Genomic DNA, 16,335 nt, shown 5'->3' with positions numbered 1-16,335 from the left:
TTAAAGGGATTAATTAAGAGAGGTAGAAGGTAAGAAGATCTCTCTTACACGCTGCTCTGAAAGGAGGATTTGCATCTCTTCTAACTTAACATAAATTACAAGAATTATTCTCCTATACCATGAACACTCACTTATGAAATCCACTTCTACCACGTATAAATAATCAAAAATACAGTTAATTACATCGAGTAGTTATGCCGGATAGCCTTTGCACCCTCTCGAGAAGGTAAAGAACCCAATATTTTCTTTAGAAATGTGTTTCTAACACTTCACGTTTCATCTAGAAGTATTTCATAACGCAATTGCAATGCTGCTGCACCCATATTTGAAGATGTTTTTTGGGTCTTCTATCTACTTATAATACCTATTTTTAATACTGTAATGAGGATATTTAACATTAAAGGCGCCTCTGTCGTTGTTTTACGCGAAAGTAATGCTTTGCATCCGAACGATAAGAATTGATAAAGTAGTTCTTTCTACTTTATCAATTCTTATCGTTCGGCCACTCTTGCGGCCACTGTAGACTTTCCCGAATCGATTGCTTGAGCAAATATACAAGAAATAGGAGGAGTGCTTGTTTGGACGAATTTACAGACACATCCAACATTCCAGCTGACGTCTACAACAACATCTAGTACATACTGCCAGCGGAAATCTTGAGAGAAGTGGTACGTACTGTACATATGCAATGAATGTTGGAGTAATGACGCACTCCAATAAATGGAGTAAGCATTCAAGAATAGGAAAAAAAAGGAAGCTGCCATTTCAATTTTATTGCAGGCGCATATTTTCTTCGTTGGGCATTTTTTTTGTTTTGCTCGAATCCCGAAAGGTTTACTACGTTAAAATAATTTAAGCCCTTTTATGAATTATTGTCGGGATGCGGAGGAGAAGGATGCTTATCTCTACACATATTTTGCATCAGGATATTTAGATACAGTTTAGGAAAACAAATAGGGTAGATTTATAGGGAATTTCCGAAGTGGAATAGCGAGATGAGATTGTTTTGGGTTCCTTTGACATGGCCAAAACAGATTGTTAATACCAGTGTTTCCTAACGTTTTTACTATAGTGGTGCAGGGATGATAAATCGTAGCTCGACGGAACAATCCTGGTCTTCCCTAGAATGGGCCTTTGGCTATAAGAATACATGGAAGAAGGGCTTAGTCGTCAGGATGCGGATCTAAAATCTCTGACCGAATTTATCTGCGAGCGACTACTATTTCCTTCACACCTCGGGGGTCGTTTAACGATAAAAACCCATCGACATCAATCATTTTGACTCGACAACAGTTCCTTTTATATATATATTCTTTTTCTTATACTGCAGCCAGTAATTTCCTTGTGTGGATTCTCTCCTTTCCAAATAGAAGATACGAATGATACATAATCATCTTTTCTATTTATGCCCCCGTTTAGTTGATTCTTTCCTTCTATTGACAAAAACAGATCGGAAATTGTAAGGCGAGTCTTCGTTTCTACAATCTCACTTCATTATTGTGAATCTCCGCTTTGCGGCCTTCTTAGGTTTAAATTTATCGCTTCTAAAATAACTTATATACGATAAAAATAAATTTATATGTATAAATTAATGTTAAAGTACCATAAAATATTAATATAAATGCGAAATTCCAGTCAGACGTTGCTATCTCTTCATAGTTCCGAATGCGTGGTTGTGATCTACTTAAACCCCGATTTTATACTAGTATGATGGTAAAAATCCTGAAAAATCTTCATCTATGAAGTAGCTTTATTTACATATTTTTACTTTTATTAAGTTTTTTCCATCTGAAAAAGATTTAAATTTGATTCTTCGTTAGAAGATTTTCTTTTACCATCTTCATTACCATGAATGATCGCTTTGCGGCCTTCACGAATTTTAATTTCTCGCTGCTAGAATCATTTATTTATCATAAAGACTGATTTAGATGAACAAGTAATACTTAAAACAGCACTTAAACATTGTGTAAATGCGAAAAGATTAGGATAAATGGCGGCATTTTTTGTCTTTAATTTGAACGTGCACCGCCTCTCGTTTCTCTTGTCTGCAGAAGGGGATTTCTCGAATTTTCATTACTGTAATAACGATGAAAACTCGAAAAATCCTCTTCTACGGGAAGTAGCTTCGTTTAGACAATTTACTAATGTAAATCAATTGTCTTACGAACGTTGTACAGGATGGCGTACAGGCTGGTACGCGGCTATTGACGAAGAGGCGATATCTCTGCCAGATTCGTTTCGGTTATGTTGTGACGAGTCGGACAGGTCGTAATTAAATATGTCAGAGATGTCACCGAAACGGTTCCCTTTGTATGAATGTGACGTTTAATTCAAATTCAATAACGCTTTTCTTAATTTAACGTATTCGATCGCGGCTCTTTTACTCTACCTCTTCTATTTATTAGATTACATCGTGACCCAGATTTCGGTGGAATATTCGTGATTTACTGGTGAATCAACAATGTGTAAAAGCTACTCGCACAGTGATACAGTACTAGTATAAATCAGTCAAATTTCCTTCGGTGGGGGGGATTCAAGAAGTCCGTAGATACGTCTTCAAATCAGCTTTACTATTTACTCGAAAGTAAACAGGGAAATTTTTTCCATTATCCTCCATAAGAGAAAGAAAGAGATATATTATCTTCTTTTCTTCCTTGTTTTGTAGATGCAAATATGCCGAACTAATCCCAAACAGAAACTTTTGCCCCATACTGTGTGGCACGATAACAATAAAAGTTTCGGTCCCATATCGAAGGCTAAAGTTCCATTAAAGGATCAAACTTATCCACTCTCGTCTCTTCTATTCTCTTCTCGGAAAACGGAAACGTTATTACGTAAAATACCCTGGAAACGGGCCAGTAAGATAAAAGGGGGTGATGTGTGCCGGGGTGGGTGCTATATTCCGACGCCATGGACACTTACGTCGATAATGTGGAAGGATGTAAAGGGCGTTGGCGAGAGAGTTTCTCTTCATCGATTCTTCTTCCTTTTTTTACTTTTCTCTCCTTCATTCTAGACCCAATTTCCATTCAAATACGAAAAGAATTCTTTATTTTTTAAACTGAATTTAACCCATTTTTTCTCTTTGACGTAACGATTATATCCACTTTTTTTCTCCCTTCTTACCTCATTCTGCGATTCTTTTAAATTGTTAAATTGGTAGATTTGTTGGTGTTTTATTTTCCCCATTTTTCTCTTTTATATTCCGGTTTAGAGAGGCAAAATTGGATTTTTTTTTCTTCTTTTTTCGGCTGTCTGTCTGTCGCCTTCTCTTGATCCCGATTAAGATAATTGATGAAGATCTTTCTCGGTTGTTGAATAAAGTACACAGTTAAACAGGAAATTTACTTTGATTTATAATTAACTTATTTTCATTCTCGGTTTGGTTTTCGAGGATGTAAAGGATTTTTATAAATAAAAAAAAGTATTTTTTCAATTTTCTCTAGGGATATTTAAGTATAGCTGTTGTTCCAAATGCCCTCTCCCTCCCCCCTTCTCTCTCTCTCCTTTTCCAATTGCCAGCAAGGTTGAGTTGCTTTGATAGCTTCAATTTATAAGATGTAGGGAAAGAAATGGAAGTTTTCGACCTCTCAACTCCTATTTTTATTCTATACTCCTCTACCTTATATAACACACCGTATATCGGTCAATATTATGTCGTCTCTTCCATTATAAGATGTTTTTAATAATTTTATTGACTTTTTTTTAATGGTCAATTGAAAATTTAGTTAGAGATTGTACGACGAAGCTGTAGATTGTGTAAGTCAGACTGCACCAATAACAATTTGCATGATGCAGACGTGTTTCCGAGAGATAAGGACATGCACGGATATGTCAATCCGACACCCATTGCCTCATCTGTATTCCAATTCCGAAAATCTCTTATCTTCGACATGTCGTCTACCCTAAAATTCCATCGTTTGTCTTTTCTTCATTCCTTCCTCCTCTTCGTCCTCCTCCTTCTCTTGCTGCTCTGTTCCTTCATTGCTTCTCTGTGTACACTTTCCTCTTCCTGTTGTTTTCTAGGATATTTTTTAAGCAGTTACGCCTGTTTTTTTCTCGCACGTACAACTCTTCTGTGCCTTGCATGCTTCAAATTTTGCTTATTTGCATCATTTTCTGTACGCAAATTGCTTGGATCTACGCTTAAGTGAAGATTATGCGGAAGGATTTATTCACTTTTATGACTATTTTATCATTGTAATCCCGAATTTCCTAATAGGGGTGCAGAATCACAACCATTGTCCACTCGATCATCCCTGTTTTCTATTTAAGAACGTGTCTTAATTGTAAAATGAATCATCATCCTAACATATAAAAATTTTCATATTTTATTCATCATCATAGTCGGAAATCCATATTCATAACCACCCCTAAAAATTTTCCCCGAAAGGGGTATTTCCCTCAAGACGTTATTTGAACACCCTGCAGTATTATGACATCACCATTAAAGGGGTATAGCGGGTTCGAGTTCATTATGCAACCGCAAACTAATCCCAGATATCCACAACTCTTTCACAATTTATTCACCCTGGCTGTCGTATGGTCTATCTAACATCCCGTGGGGGCACGAATAAATAGAGTCAGGGTGCCACCGCAACAACAAAAACCCAACGGTGCGAAAGGGTGTAATGATTGTCTTGCCTTTCTTTATCTGCTGCTGCTGCAGGAACATTGTTGCCGTTCTGTTGTATTGCATTAACATTAAGTAAACGTCACCCGAAGAGCCGGAGCACGCGCGCTTTTACTCCCCCCCCCTTGTCGGGTTAAGAAATTTATCTTTTAGTGATTTGAACTGGCCCATTTGAATATTTGACTCGACGCGAATGCGATTTTCAAGTCATTTAAAATTTTAAGGCGGGTGATGCATTAAAGAAAAGTCATTTCGTCAGTTTTTGTAATTTATTAAACTTGGCTTATCTTCATCCACTCGATAGCTAAAGGGCGCCAGAAGGGGGGGGAAGAGAGAGTTTAGAAAATTAAAATTCAAACATTCTTCGATACTCGGAATGGTCGAAAATCAACACAATTTGTCTTTGTAAGTCCACGTTTTCTCTTTCAGTTGCTAACTTTTTTCCCTTTTCCCTTTCCCCCCTTTTTTTTAATGAAAGAATCTTGCTTTCACGCTTCGGTTTACCCCAAGGCGCCGGCGCTGTTCAACTTCACTCCTCCAGTCGGTAATATCCGGTAGTTTCACGTGACCGGAAAGCTCTTGTGAAGCAATACGTCACGGGTTTGTCACGCGCTCTTTTCTCTTACCCTTATTGTTCTCGCTTATTTGACATTGGTCTATTCTTGTTACTTTGCTTTTCTTCCCCCCCCTGCATTTTCGAATGCTTTCTCTAATCGATCGACGTTTAAAAAAAATATAAATAAATAAATAAAAACCACTCTACTTCCGGCCGTCGTTTTTTTTAAAATGTACTTCCTCCCAGATGCATTTTGGATCGAAAAATATTTTATTATATAACAGGGAAAGGAGCAATTTTGGCGAAAAGGTCACGTCATACCGGTCCGCACTACTAGTAAATATTGACATTCAACTTTGCAATTTATCGTTTACTCAGCCATCTGATCAGTCAACTTGAGTGACATCACGCTGTCGATTGAAGCCGAGTGCAGCGCACGTGTCAAACGCACGGAAGACCAGAGAGGGGTCCAAAATTGATAGCACGGTTGTTGTTCTCCCGCTGACGTCTCTTCTTTCCAACACGTTGAATCTTGTCGAGAACAGGTGGGCGGAATTGCTCGAAACGACTTCACTTCACTAAAGTATCGAACGGTTTTGGAAGTGCTGAATCAGGTTCGATCGGATTATTGCCATTTTCTGCGCCACACGGTCTCCTTCCGACGCGTTTTCCCACCGTATTAAACCGTTTTCGGCGCCATCTCAGCGGAGTTTCCCCCACCCACACCCCCTTTCTGCTGTAATTCGTTGCTACGGCAACGATGACGAATCGGTGACGTGAGGGAGATTCCCCTCTTCCCCCCTCTTTTAAAGAGGAAATTAGAACCAAGATAGTCACGCGGACGGATCCAACTTTAAACTTAGAGAAATGGGTGCGAATTTGTATTTTTATATCGCTCCAACCCCAGTTGCGCGTTATTCTATGATCAAAAAGGGTAATTGCCTGGGGCACCCACTAACGGGCACACGCCCATTCCAGGGCACCCACCAATCTCAAATCAATCTTTTATAAACCACTGTAGTAAGAATATCGAAATATAAATTTGGGCCATATCTGAGGATCTTGTATCGCCGGTGTGGCACTCCAGGATATCGAAGGATACCTCAAAAATTCTCCTGAAGACAAATGTCTGAAGTCAGCACTGTACACGAGACCTTCTAATTCAAATTTGCCTGGGCCCTACGCGCCACTAGTGTACCGAACTTCGCGCGATCGTCCGGATCATTTCTGACCCATTCCTCGGTTTGGGCCATCTTCAAAATTCGATATCTCGTTAACCGCGACCGCTAACGTCACGCAACCGACGATAATTAAACGCGGTCGGTTGTCTGTCCGTGTTTATGATGCGGGATTTATTAAAAGTTGATATTAGTTTGGCCTAATTAAACTTGTTGGATACATTATTGGTTTAGTGCCAGTTTTCCTCAAAACTTCTTTTCGGCAGTGAAATATTTTGACGTATCGATTCCTGTTGGAGAGGTGACATCTGGCGAAATGGCCAAGTCTGTCGCAAAGACATCTCGTTTCTTTACTTTCTTCTTTTTTTCCCCTTGCTTCTCCTCTTTCCTGAGAGAGTGTTCGGACACCCGTTGGCATCTATAGTTTGAAGAGGAAGGATGATGTAACCTCGGCTGGCGTTTGCTATCCATCAAGCGCAACATCTCGGCCCCGAAGGTGTAAATGCAGCGCAGATGTCGTATCTGGCTGTCACTATCACGTCCGGGCGTGATGGCACACACGTTGCTCCTTAAATCCTACATAATAGGTTATACGGGGGGTTCGGTTCTTACGCAAGGAAGTGTTTGTAAACGGGGGGTAACGAGTCATACTTTTTACTAAATGTGACGGGCACACGAACGAGAAGCCAAGCAAAGTGTTTGATGAATGAGAAATCCATTCTTTCATCGCTGGCGTGTAAATATTTCAAACCACATCTATTTAATCAAACCACAAAGAAAAGGAGGAAGAGGAGAGAAAGAGAGAGAGGAGAGTGAAGGAGGAGGGGGGAGTAAAAAAATTCGTGAACGTCTCTTCGACCGAGAGTGAGAAAATTACATCAAAAATTAAAGGGGTTTCACCGTCGGGCGCTGAACATTCGATGAATAATTAAGATGTTATTTGAATTTGAAATCCCCAAGGCTTTCCTTTAATTTGATTTCCATCCAACTATTAAAGTTAACGTTTTTTTTATTATTTATTTTATTTTTAAAAAATTTTAATAAATTTTCATCTCTTGTTTAATTTTGTGTGTGTTTATATACCCGCCATGTTTATACGATTTTTATAATGGTTGACACTTTATTTTTTCCTCTTTTACAGGTAAGCCATGGTAGAATTACACCTTTGCTAAGAGGTGAGTGACTGCAAATATTTGTATGGTCATTAACGACGAACAAAAGAGTCGAGGTTCGTGACCCCTCCAGTAATGCCGCTTTGTATCTCCACCTGCTTTTTGCTTAAGTCTGCCCTTCTGTACAACCGAATCTGGGGGGAAGGAGTGATTTTAATTTTCGCGAAATTCGCCGTTTTTCACGAAGTGAAAAAAATTTATCATTTCCCTTGTCACTGATTGATGCAGTTTCCGTTTCATCGATCAATATCGACGTTTCGAAACACGAACGATGTGGTAATTTATGTCTTAAAATTTTTATCGATTGCCGTTTCGTGTAGCCGTTTTCGATTTATCGTATAGATTTTGTGTGTGTGGAACAGACAGACTGACGGACAGGTGGACTGGAACAGGTGCATCCGGGCTCCGAGTCTGGTAACTTTAATCGTTTAATAAAGTGCAGATGCGGTTATAAAAATGGAGACGGATACCCGCTGCGTGTGTTAAGAACTTTGACTGCACGTTCTCGACTTATAAAACTGCATCAGGGGGTAAGTTTTAGTGTGTGTGGAAGCAAAGAGGTCATGTGCCACTTCTAGGAAACGCTTATGGCCGACTCCCATACTAGTATAGTGTACTTTAGGTTGGGAATTCTGCAGAGAGTTGGTGGCAATTAAACTGTCCAGACGTTTCTACAGACTGTGCAATCCATCAATCAAAAACGGTGCGGGAATGTTTTTTAATCGTCTCGCTTTCCTTTCCGCTTAGAAATATATACACTAATTTTTTTTTTCTTTTTCTTCTTCTTCGCGCTGTTCTATAGACGTGTGACGAATAAATATCTTTTTTATCGCGTTTTCTATCAGTATTTTTTCTTCATAAAAATGATTAAAATGTAACTGAAGTATGGAGTATAACGCGGGATTTCGCCGGCGAATTTTACAGAATGGACACTGTTTACGAGTTTAAAACACCCCTAAAGTTTAGTAACACGAAATTAGAAGAGATATTAAATCGAGTCGAAGATTGTGCGGTAGAATCCTCCTCCCGCTTAAAGCGTATAAAAACCTGACATTCCTCCATTAATTAGTCGTCCATTTTGTTAAGTCCAGTGGTCAGTATACGTCACGTTCTTCTGGCTTAACCCCCCCCTTTTCCCCCTACATCTCCGCCTCGTTTTTCACCTTTTACGTTATAATTATATTTGGGTTTAATTATTGTCTTGTTTGCTTCATTGTTTGCGCTCTTCTTTTTTTATTTCGCTACTTCATTACGGCTCGAAAGGTGGAACGTGAAGGTTTCTTAAACCTCGAATTTCTTTATTTTATTTTATTTTTTTCTTCGAATTTACCTTCTTATTAAACGAAACGGGTTGGTTTGTATGATTGGATTCCTCTACAGATGGGTCGAAGCTATAGAGATATAGCACGGGTGGCCGCTTTTTTCTGGTATACACAACAGCTTAAGATAATCGGTAACAGTTAAAAAAATTAATTGACGAATGAAATAACTTATCATAATTATTAATTACGTTACTATTATACATCGTTTTGAGTTGCAGAAATAATTAGTTTGTTTATATTTTTGTCGGGGGGATCGACCTCTGCCAGCTCGCTCTCTCTCTCTCTCTTCTCTTACTTTTCTTAATGGTATCGGTTGTAATTTTGTGATGTTTTCGCTTAAGTCGAGATAATGAAGTAGTAAGGCTGTCTGCACGCTTAATGAAATCACTACCAAGGTATTAATGCCCCAATCTTCAAAGCAGGGATGCATTTATGTAGTTATGCTTTCGAAAATCTAATGAAGTAGAAGGAGCTTATTAATTTAAGGATTTTCTAGAGGTTGAGGATGTCGTTACGGTCTACGCTCAAAAATCTGTTTGGGATTTTAAGCTTTAATTATGCACGCTCCATCGATTTTTAAGCTCGCAGCTTATTGTTGCTTACAAAAGGAATGCTTGATATTATCATTATAATTATTATTATTATTGTTGTTTTTTAATCGGGAAAATCGGAGTAAATTCTATCAGTTTTCTGGTAATTTTCATTACGTATCGAAACTCTAATTTGCATAGTTTAGTTAGGTGATTTCGGTGTTGTATTGCATTATCGGGGTTTATCATAAATGCGCAAGAGCTTACGTAATTAACAGCGCCAAATTGCACCCTGGGGAATCGACTTTTCTAGGTGTTTCGGACCCCATTTCGTTTCCGAGTGCTCCTAGTCTCTAAACAAAGTTTTAATCAGCGCTCCCGGTTATTACGGTATGGAAATTATATACGTCACGAATAAGACTAATATCGAAGATTCCAGGAAAACATTTCTGCTCATCCATGAATGATGAATTCGTGGCTTTAGCTTCCGTTTGGTCAGTCGCTTCATACTTTTAACATTTGCATCGTCGATTGAACATACATATTTCCAACTTTTCGCCTGAATGGCTTTAGCGATTATCTTGCCGAGATATTACATTGGAAACTATTCGCTTAGTATAAATTCATTCACTTGTGGTCTCGGGTTTGAAATGGCTTGCCAACATGTTTAACTGCTATAGCTGCTGGCAGTTTTACATTTACAGTAGAGTGAATGCCGTTTTGACTTTCTGCGATCGATGACGAATTTACTAACTTATGTACGGATTTTTGAACGGCGTTTGCTTATCCAAATTCAATTGTAACGCTTCGCGACAACGTCTTCGGCTCTCCAGTTTAATAATATGGCGAGTGTCGACCCCTCTCCCGTATAGAAATCGGCTTTAACTCCCCCGTTCGACTGTAAAAATTGGCTTAACTTCTAGCCGAAATTCTTGGTGGCAGAGGCTTTTCTCCCCTTCTTTTATAATTTATTTCGATTCTACACCAGGTTTTTGCCTTCTCGCTTTCGGCTATTTGATAAAGCAAACCGCCCGTCAGCCAACAAAAACTAATAATCTGCATAAGTGCAGCGTGTTAATGCTCGACCGGACCGAATTAAATTACATAATTTTCCTTAATGCCTCTTACTCATGAAATGCACGTGTAACTTCATCGCGGCTGCCGATATCTACGTGAATTTCATGGATAAAGGGATATTAACGGGGACGATATATGTATGTATATATATAGTTAGGCAGGAGCTATTTAATGGCTCGGGGGTAGAGACCAAAAATATGCTCGACCTTTGGACGTTAGTGTCTTGGCAAAACAAACAGGAACGTCCGTTATCTTTAGTCATTTAGTCGGTGTTTATCGTTTCGTACTGTAAGCAAGAGTATGCATACTCCTTGTACAACTTTACAACCTCGTGATTTACGGCCAGTTGTAAAACGGAGACTGACAAACCGCTTGACTAATCACGTCGGATTTACAGAACGTCGTCGGGATTTGCAGCTTAATGGCCTCACGACGCCTAATTTAATCGTTAGTCTCCCGTTTTCTAAATGGCGGATCTTTGTTTTTCTCTCCTACTGTAAACAACTACTAAGCAGTTACTTCTATGTAAGCACCGTTTGAAGAAGTAGATTAACTTTTCTCATTGTTTCGTTATGGTTAAATTTACATTGTGTTTTTGCCCAATTATTCCGCTGTTTTTGTATGTATTTATACACGTTACAGTCGAAATTTTAACTCCATTTCTTTCTTTGAACAGTTCTGTTGCTACGTACCGAAGCTCTATGCTGCATGCCTACAAACTTGAATTTTATGCTTCCAAAATGCTGCTGTTTTCACTAGAAATTATAGAGCGAATGCATTACATGCATACACCTATTGCTATAATTTATTTCCGACTGTATGAGAAACTATATGCTGTATGATGATATTGGGATTGTTTGCTAATGTATGCATCATAAATTTAGCAATTTTGAATGATAAGTGTCTAAAATTAACTGTTATCTATCGTCTACAGCATCAGATTCTACCTACATTAAACGAGTACCTGTGTAGTATAGACTTTACACACAAGCTGGGCTTATATTTTTTAATGTTATTGATATAACAGCTCGATGATGATAACACGCAAAGTGGGACGATGATAAATATCTTATAGGATGCTGAGAATTGAAAATTTCTTCGCCACCTCGTAAGGGGGGAAGAAGAAAATTGTTAAGATGGTTCTTCTGGAAGAGTATCAACACGCATCTTAGCTTAAAGCATTTAAGATGCTAGAGCTTTTCTTCTACGTTATCGTTAATGTTAATGAATGAAGAGCGAGAACAGAGTCACAGAGTATAATGAGTGGAACTTCAGATGGATTCTAATGTGACATATTTATCAGAACGAAAGGATATCTGAAGCGATAAATCAGGATTAGGGTGACGAAAGAGACAGGAAGGGAAGGAGACGGAATAAATTGACTACAGAAGCAAATACTACAGTTACACTCTATCTAAATTCTTACTAGACGTCCAAACAGTCGAGGGGTATTGATTTTTATTCATTAAAATTTTAATTCAATAAAGAAAAGGCGAACTTCTTGACCACTCGGGAAGTGTCTTGGCATTCATCTCCCCGAGTCATTTTATAATTAACGGAAATAATCCTTTATTTAATTATCCACTCCATATTGATAAGGACTTTGTTCGATTTTGTTTTGTTAACGTTAAGGCAAACAGGTATGTGTGTGTGTGTGTACGTGTGTCTGAAAGCAAGAAAAGTTACTTTTAATGGATCTTTGAATGAGACTGAAAGGGCCACTCTTAGTTTTTTCTTGTTTTTTTATTTATTTTTATAAAAAGATAAAGGTATTAGAGTTAATGAAGAAGTAAAGACAGATGGCTAGAGGTAGGCTTTTCCTTTCATTTACGTCTTGGCCAAATTGTACAAATACACTTTCTACCTTCGTTGCTTTGACAGGTCGGTGAACTCCATTAAAAGAAAGAACATTATATCCCTTTTTTTCCGTTTGTTTCGTTCAGAAACATCATCATCATTGCTTCAAAGTATGAAAGGATATCTTTGGATTTGGTAGAAAAGAAATGTCTTCTTCTTCCTCCTCCTCCTCCTCTACCATTCTTCAGAATACTTTTCCTTTTTGTTTTTCACGCTTCACCTTAAGAAATTTTGAATAATTTTGTACCTATCTTTAAATAAGATACTAGAAGTTCTTTTTACATTTTTTTATACTTTCTCCTCTTTTGGGATGCGGTGATTTGCGAAGGAGCATCACTAGAAAGGTGTATTGGAAAGGATAGTTTGGAAAGAAATCTAAAGCGCCGTGATGAACGAGCCGGGTGCCATAAGTGGCACACTAGTGGCACCCGTGGGTATAACTAAGTTCACCCCTCGCGAAGAACGGCTTAAGTCTCGTGGGGTTAAGTTGCAACGACTCCCCAGAGACTAGGAAAGGAAATAGACTGAGTAATTGGGCGTTGGATCCGAAAGGGATTTAACAGGTCAGCTGTCTCTCCCCTCTTCGTGTCTGTTTCGTGTCTAAAACTTTGCCGTTTTCTCTAACAGATAACGGCATCAATTGTTATCACCCATGCAAAACTGGAGCCAAATAGAAGGTCGAATTTTAAGAATGATCCCTTATACAACGAAGCAAGTAAATTCGGTTGCTGTAAGCACCGACAACCGACCGTACTCTTGTCGTAATTACGTTATCGGTATAAAGAGGAGGCGTGCACCTAACTCGGTTGGATTCGCAACTATTAAATACTGCAAATTACAACTATAGTCAGCATTTATTAATTAGTTAACGAAGCCGTTGGGCAACATCGTTAACTAATAAGCATGGAAGATCGTTTATTAGTAATAAAGACAGTCGATCCGAGACTGTATCATGGGAGTCGACACGTTAAATTAGTGGCAAGACTCCCGTTCCACAGTGCGTGTGTGTGTCTGTATATAGGTATGTATGCGTGTGTGTGTTTATCTATATATATATATACTATACATATATAGTATACCTGTGTGTGTTTCTGTGTGTGGTGTTTTTGCACAAGTCAGCATTTTCTACATCATGAAAACTTGCTTATTAATAGCATCAGCTAAATCGATTCGCCTGGGGATCAACTAACGCTTCTGCTGTGATTAATTTAATTTAGATGCGAGTGACGCAAAATTTGACTTGGAGATAGAGAAAGTTCCGCTTGGGATTCTTCACTTCTTTGTACAGCACAAATTAGTGGAGATGCCAAACTTTAACCTGTTTTTTCCCCCCTGTCTCCTTCCTCTTTTTCTTCTTGGATTTAAGCCAGTAGCCGTTTTCGTTCGTACCCGTGACGTTTTTCAACTTTAACTTAAAGTCTACCTCCCTGCATGACTCGATAGTTGATCCAACCAATGATTAACTGGAATCAGGATCCACGTATTGATGCCTAATAGGTTCTCTGAAAGGTTGATCTATCTTTGAATTTAATTTTTCATTCGTACACGTGACGTTCTTCCTTACGTTTTGATAAATCTTGAACTCTACCCCGTCCAGTAACACAATACGTAATAGAGCCAACGATTAACTGGATCAGGATCCACGTACAGATACCTTAATAGATTTTCTGAAAGGTTGATCCATCTTTGGTTGTATTTAATCCTTCACTCGTACACGTGACGTTCTTTTTTAATTTTTGTTACATATCGAACTCTACCCCTCCGGTAACACAATAGGTAATAGAGCCAATGTTTGCCTTATTAGGATCCATCTATTGGTATCCTAAATAAGTTTTCTGAGAGGTTGATCCATCTTAAATTATCCAAACATCCTCCTCATCTCAAAAATCTTCCACACTTAATATTAATGAGGTTCATATCTGTGTTCTTCTTCTTATTTTTTTAATTTTTAACTTGGCTTTGATATTTTTCAGGTTATTGATGGTTTTCATTTATCAAGACTCATCAATAACATGAGAAACGGGGGAAGAAACGTAGAAGAAGCAGCACGTTTTTAAAGCTCTTTCTAAGCTCTGAAGAGAGAATTTTAATTAAAAAAACGTCATGGACTCGACTAATTTGTAGAGGATGGGTGGAGAAAATAAACCAAGCAATGCTAATTACATAATTTGCTATTTCTTGAGCATTTACATGATTCGCATTCCCGAGTAAACGTTACCTATGTCATAAAATTCAATACAAATCTAATTTACTGTTCTTTCTCTTCACTCACCAATTGAATCGCCTCATCTTCTGACAACAATAGCAGCTAATTACTGCTGGCTTCGTTATAATTATGTCAGTAAATTAGGATGCGAGGATTTGTAGGATATTCCGGATACTAATTATTGCAGAATTATCACGCTAGAAATAAGTATGGCAGCGCTTTGAAGTTGAGAGAGAGAGGGGAAAAAATTGGGAATCGTAAAGGAGGAAATGAGAATATTCTAGAGGAGAGTTGGAAAATTGATATTTTAATGTAATGTAGATGCGTGGAAATTGCAATTGGATGCGAAAAATTAAGTGTTTTTATGCTGTTTTATTGCTGAAATTCCTGTGAGGCGCGGCTAAGAAAGCATTTGTTTGTAAAGATGCAACTAAAGAGGTGTTTGTAAGAGTATCACAACGTCAACTTGCGATGCTTTTACAAAAAAAAGGGCGTTAGCTTCTTCTGGACATACAAAAATGGTGCTTCAAAGAGTGTAAAATGAGTATAGAGGTGCGTATTTTAAGGGTATAAAAGATAACCCTATGGAGCTCCAGGGCTCGAATAAAACCTATACAGAAAGTTGGCATTAGCATTGCGGTGTCGAGAATGCATAAAAGAAGCATACAGCTGTTCGCTTTAATGGTATAAAGAATAGATTAATTTTGATGCTGTGTGGATCTTAAGTCTGTACCGAGATTCTCTTGAACAGAAATTAAACAAATAGAACTTTCGATTACATAAAATTTAGCATTTCAGTACAAAAATAGATGTGGAAGCATACATTAAGAGCGGAAAAGATAAAATGTACGATGCATGGAGAGCATGGAAAGCATGAACAGGAAGCGTGGGGAGTATGCACGGAAGAGCAATGGAGAATACTTTTCTATGCTGGATCCAGTATAGCAATTAAATTAGCATCGCATGGCTCATAAACAGCAACTCGACATTATTCCTACAGAGCACGAGCAAGAGAACGTGGACTGTATGCACAGGAGAAACCTGGAGAGCATGGACTGTATGCACAGGAGAACCTGGAGAGCGTGAACTGTATGCACAGGAGAACCTGGAGAGCGTGGACTGTATGCACAGGAGAACCTGGAGAGCGTGGACTGTGCACAGGAGAACCTGGATAGCGTGGACTGTATGCACAGGAGAACCTGGAGAGCGTGGACTGTGCACAGGAGAACCTGGATAGCGTGGACTGTATGCACAGGAGAACCTGGAGAGCGTGGACTGTATGCACAGGAGAACCTGGAGAGCATGGACTGTATGCACAGGAGAACCTGGAGAGCGTGGACTGTATGCACAGGAGAAACCTGGATAGCGTGGACTGTATGCACAGGAGAACCTGGAGAGCGTGGACTGATGCACAGGAGAACCTGGAGAGCATGGACTGTATGCACAGGAGAACCTGGAGAGCGTGGACTGTATGCACAGGAGAACCTGGAGAGCATGGGAGCTTGCACAGAACAATAGAGAAAACTATTGCATGCTCTTCTGTGGTTCCAGAATTGCAGGCAAATTAGCATCGTAACAGAGCATAAAACGCTTAAAAAACAAAAAAAGATCCTATTTCGCAACATAGACATAGAAATGCATTAAAAAATCGGCATACATACATCCGAACGGCAATTAAACACGCACAGAGATGCACAACCAGTACAAAAAACAAGCATTAAAAGTAGAATATAAAAGTAGATAGGGAAATTCTTAGAAGTAGGTATTGAAATAGTGGAAAAGCATCAAAGAACAAGAAGAGAGA

At 38.7% G+C, this 16,335-nt stretch overlaps 1 protein-coding gene across 1 annotated transcript in view; it reads left to right on the top strand.

Annotated features, from left to right (window-relative positions):
- Nucleotides 1-16,335, top strand: part of LOC136990393 (lysine-specific histone demethylase 1A-like) — a 210,249-nt gene that overhangs the window by 158,205 nt on the left and 35,709 nt on the right.

This window comes from Centruroides vittatus, unplaced genomic scaffold, assembly GCF_030686945.1.
Source record: "Centruroides vittatus isolate TY-2023 unplaced genomic scaffold, ASM3068694v2 scaffold_907, whole genome shotgun sequence".
Classification (NCBI taxonomy): Eukaryota; Metazoa; Arthropoda; class Arachnida; order Scorpiones; family Buthidae; genus Centruroides; species Centruroides vittatus.
Note: the sequence above shows the minus strand (reverse complement) of the source record. Positions and strands in the feature narration are given on the sequence as shown.